The sequence below is a fragment of the Littorina saxatilis genome, linkage group LG17 (genome assembly GCF_037325665.1).
Source record: "Littorina saxatilis isolate snail1 linkage group LG17, US_GU_Lsax_2.0, whole genome shotgun sequence".
NCBI lineage: Eukaryota > Metazoa > Mollusca > Gastropoda > Littorinimorpha > Littorinidae > Littorina > Littorina saxatilis.
Window position 1 is genome coordinate 48,657,959 of NC_090261.1, and position 5,436 is coordinate 48,663,394.

Sequence of the window (5,436 nt, forward strand, 5' to 3'; positions counted from 1 at the left end):
CAATGCAAAAACACATTAGTTTTGTTTGTAAATGTGCCTTTTTTGAGTTGCGCAAGATTTCCTCTGTCAGATCATTCCTGACACTCCAAGCCACTGTTCAACTTGTCTCCTCTCTGATCCTGAGTCGACTTGACTACTGCAACTCATTGCTTGCCGGCCTCCCCACTGAAGAACTTGATCGCTTACAGAGAGTCCAGAACAGTGCTGCAAGGCTCATTCTGCAGAAGTCTAAGAAAGACCATGTCACTCCCCTACTTACCACCCTTCACTGGCTTCCTATGAAGTATAGAATCGAGTACAAGCTCGCTCTGTTAGGGTACCGCTGTTTTGAGAAATCACTTCCCCCTTATCTGTCTAACTCCCTCAGTATCTACGAGCCATCCCGTTCCCTTACATCCTCCTCTAAAAACCTCCTCCGCATCCCCAAAATCAGGACCAAAACCTTTGGTGAAAGAACCTTTAGGTACCAGATTCCGACCGTCTGGAACTCGCTTCCAAGTTCTATCCGTGATTCCAGCAGCCTTTCCTCCTTCAAAACCCAACTCAAAACATACCTGTTTCGTAAAGCCTTTGCTTAGCCTGAGTAGACTCTCCACAACTCTATTCTGTTTTGGAACTCTCTACCCTGTATGTGCTTTATGGTCTCTTTGTCAATGGTATCTTTGTGTGTGCGCGTGCGTGCGTGTGTGTGTGTGTGTGTGTGTGTGTGTGTGTGTGTGTGTGTGTGTGTGTGTGTGTACTTTTAACATTGTACGCTAAGTTTTGCTTAGTGCTTGGGATCTTGGTGTCATGTCTCAGTTAAATGTATGCTTTGTATGCTTGTTGATTTGTGCTAGTTTATTCTATAATGAATTTGTAAAGCGCCTGGAGCCAATTGATGGGACTCGCGCTATAGAAAAGTTATTTATTATTATTATTATTATTATTATTATTATTATGTGTCCAAGATGTGGTATGTGTCCAAGTTGTTGTATGTGTCCAAGATGTGGTAATGTGTCCAAGTTATGGCACGTGTCCAACATGTGGTATGTGTCCAAGTTGTGGTATGTGTCCAAGTTGTGGTATGTGTCCAAGTTGTGGAATGTGTCCAAGATGTGGTATGTGTCCAATATGTGGCACGTGTCCAAGTTGTGGTATGTGTTTAAGTAGTGGTATGTGTCCAAGTTGTGGTATGTGTCCAAGATATGGTATGTGTCCAAGATGTGGTATGTGTCCAAGTTGTGGTATGTGTCCAAGTTATGGTATGTGTCCAAGTTGTGGTATGCGTACAGATGTGATCTGTGTCCAAGTTGTGGTATGTGTCCAGATGTATGTGTCCAAGTTGTGGTATGTGTCCAAGTTGTGGTATGTGTCAAAGACGTGGTAATATCGTCATGTGTCCAAGTTTTGGTATGTGTCCAAGTTGTGGAATGTGATGGGGCAATAAAGAAATGGAGAAAAAAAAATATAATAGATTCACTGACTTTCGGGTAGCGCGACTCTGTTGTTTCTAGCTTTTCACTCGAAGGAAGCGACCCAAATTTCCCAGCGATGGGACAATAAAGAAAAGGAATAAAAATCCCATAGATCTCCCTTAACTTTGGGGTATCGCGACTCTGTTGCTGCTAGCTTTCCACTGGGAGGAATGATCCGAATATCCCAGAGACGGGACAATCTAGTAATGATATGGAGAAAGAAAACAAAATCAACGGAGTCGCGCTACCCCAAAAGTCAAGGGATTTTGTTTTTGTGCCTTGACTTTTGGGATGACAAGAAGATATCGGAAACATTAACAAAAAAATGATTACAAATCACGGGGCGCGCAGACCCTTGATTTTAACTCCCAGGCTCAAAACTGTGCAGAGTCTTCGGAGTTGTCAGCGTTTGGAAACTTGATAGTCTGCTACCGACGGTGGGAAAGTTCTTGACCGCAGCATGGCAGGTCAAAATAACACACTGGGACCAAAGCGGTGGTGGAGCTTAATTGATACCGATATGGTTGCTGCACAAACGGCCAGCTAAGCCACTCCTCCTACTGGCACGTGCGAACACTGCGATGGCGCGTGCTGTGACTGCGCCTGAACTGTGTAAGGTTCAGCAGCTAAAGTTGCTTCTATGAATCGAAAATTTCATCGAAAATTTTACCCAGAATTCACCACTTCCGTACTCTCGCGGACGTTCGAGATACAATGGCCGCCAGGTCGGAACGCGAAAACGCTTCGCTTCAGCCACGAAATTCGTCGGATTATGGCCTAAACGATTCCGAAATAAACTAAACCCTGTGAGGGAAGGTGAGAAAACAATTTCCTACGGCATGCATATGTCTGGTTAACCTAAGTCACGCCAAAACGCAAATAAACGCGTTTTTGACACCAAAAATAGCCTGTTGGGGTCCTGTCGAGTTCACTTTAATCAAAGTATGTGTTATGGACATATAGATTGTTCATTTTGCAAATAGCTTAAATTGAAGAAAAAGGAAAAAAATCGTTGATAGGCGTGGATTTACGGTTTGTTTTGTCGGGTACCATTTCAGATGCTCACAAGTCTTCTCAATGAAGCCGCTATAAACTGTTTACGCAGAAGACGGACGCGTCCCGGCCGAACGAATGAATAAAATACTCGTTTTATTCTTTAACTTGAGATGTTTGGATGGTGCTTTCTTCTTTGTTTGAGGTTCCAGTTTGTGATCGGCTAACAAGCAAAACCATGTTTTTGAAGGGGAAAATAGTTGAGTTATAAGGGGTTGAAATGACACACACACACACATCGCTACGGCTACTTGTGAGAGGAATGAGAAAAAATGTAGTCGAAACTATTTTTTATGTGTGTTGGTTTTGTTAGTTGGATCGGTGGATAGGGATTTGCGGGGGTAGCTTGGGGGGGGGGGGTTTGGAAGTTGAGCTGGTGATCCACTAGGCTCATTGAGGAACAGTCACCTTGCAGAATGTTCACTTTTTATGAGAGTGTTGGTGTGTGTACACATACTACAAAATAACATAATTTTGGTCTTATTCTATTTAAGCGACATTCACAATACATTGCAGCCAATTCTTACGATTGCTCTGCAGTTTTCAAATGAGAGTGTAAGTACCTGTAACATCATGCCCGTTGTTTTACTTGCGGAGATCGGTTACACATGTATAACTTCTCTTGTATGCAGCGTAAGTTAAAGAAAGCAAGGAATTATAAAAAGTTTAGAACAAAACCGAGAGTGGTAAATTTTAAAGTGATATTTTATGATATAATCTCCTGGACTGTTTTACATGTTAATTATATTTTTAAACTGTTTCATATATCATAAAGTATGTACATTATATTGTTCATGAACAATAACGTGTTTAAGTGGAACATACTGCAAATAAACGAGTCCTTTTCTCGTTCAAATACAGTGAAGTCCGGCTGTAGTGATAGACCCATATAGTGATAGTCCGGCTGTAGTAATAGAATTTCTGGGTCCCGGTCCCAGTTGTTCATGTTCTTTGTTAACTTAGTCCGGTTGTAGTGATATTTTTCAGTCCGGATATAGTGATAGTCCGCTTGTAGTGATACTATTTTCAAGTACCGGGGAAGCTAAAGTCCGGCTGTAGTGATAATGTTCGAGAGTAATCTCCCTTTACCAAAATGGCGAGCAAAAGCCAGCCACGCACTGTGCTTTCCCTGAAGCGGAAAATTGATCTGACAATTTTTCATTTAACCCTTATTTCTAAGTGGCCCTTCTCTCTCTCTCTCTCTCTCTCTCTCTCTCTCTCTCTCTCTCTCTCTCTCTCTCTCTCTCTCTCTCTCTCTCTCTCTGTTTCACTTCTTGAAGATAGTCTTTTAGAAGCTGTGAGGGAATGTGGAGATCTGCCAATGATAATTTGTGGTGATTTGAACTCAAGAACTGCATCTCTGAACGTTAAAAACACAGACCCGATTGCTGATCTTTCCGACATTACTGCCCGCGTCAGTGACATTGATGACCTTAAGATGCCGAGAGTTTCCATGGACAAAGTTGTGAATGCGTTTGGCCGATACCTTCTTAACATTTGCGAAGAATTTGGTCTAGTGATTCTGAATGGATTACAGAAAGCAGGCTTCCCTGGAAATTTCACATACATATCACAAAGTGGCAGCAGCGTTATTGATTATTTTATTGTTTCTCAAAATTTACGTTCACTTTGCGAACATTTAAAAGTTGTGCCCATGGTTGAGACCAAACATTTATTGGTGGAATTGTTTATTGCCACTAAGAATGGCGTGTGTTACCCCAAAACCCATGGTAAACAATATTCTTGTTCGAAATACCAATGGAACGAAGAGAAATGTGCAGAGTTTCACTGTCACATGCAGAGCGACCATGTTAAAGGTATTATTGAAGAAGCAACGGTGCTCATTGATATTGATGTCAACCAGTCGCTTGCAAAGTTTAATGAAAGTTTGTTTTATGCTGGAGAATGCATGAGAAAGGTTATATTTGTCGGCTCAGAAAAAAGAAGAATTTGGTTTGATCTTGAATGTAGGCAGAGCCGTCAAGTTGTTTGGCAACTCCTTCGCAGGGCTAGCCATTCGGACGAAGATGAAGACAGATTGCAGTATTCTCAGAAGCGCAGAGAATATAAAGAGTTGTTGAGGCAAAAAAAGGAATTATATAAAGATTCTGTGGTTGAGTCATTGCATGCAAATTTAAAGGACCCTAAAAAGTTTTGGGAAACAGTCCGTTCAGTGCGACCATCTCTTGGTGGACAATGCAACATATCGATGGAACAGTGGTATGAGCATTTTCGTGATGTTTTTGGTACCGTACCACCTGCGGAAACAAATACCCCAGGTAATGAAGGTGATCAAAGTTTTGAGCAAGGAGAGCTGAGAAATTGTGACTCTTTAAACCAATTGATCACACATGATGAGGTAATGCGTGCAGCCCGGGCGCTAAAAAATGGAAAGGCAGCTGGCCCAGATGGGTTGATTAACGAGTTTTATAAGAATGGTATTGATATACTTTTGCCTTTTTTGACCAATTTTTTTAATAATTTATTTGACAACGGTTTGTTTCCCGATGAATGGTCACACTCGATTTTGCACCCAATTCATAAGAAAGGAGATATTGATTCACCGGATAATTATAGAGGTGTTTCGTTGTTGAATGTATGCAGCAAATTATATAGTTTTATTTTGAATAAACGTATTTCTGATTGGATAGAAGAGAACGAAGTTGTTGGGGAGGAGCAAGCTGGTTTTCGCCAAGATCACTCTACAGTAGATCACATATTTACACTGTTTGGAACCGTACAGAAACAGTTGTTGAGACATAGAAAACTGTATGCAGCCTTTATAGATTTTCGGAAAGCGTTTGACTCTGTTCACAGGGATAAACTATGGAAAGTACTGGATCAGAATGGCATGAGTGGAAAGATTGTTTTAGCCCTTAAAAGTATGTATACGACAGTGAAAACGTGTGTTCGAGCAGGAGGTGAACTT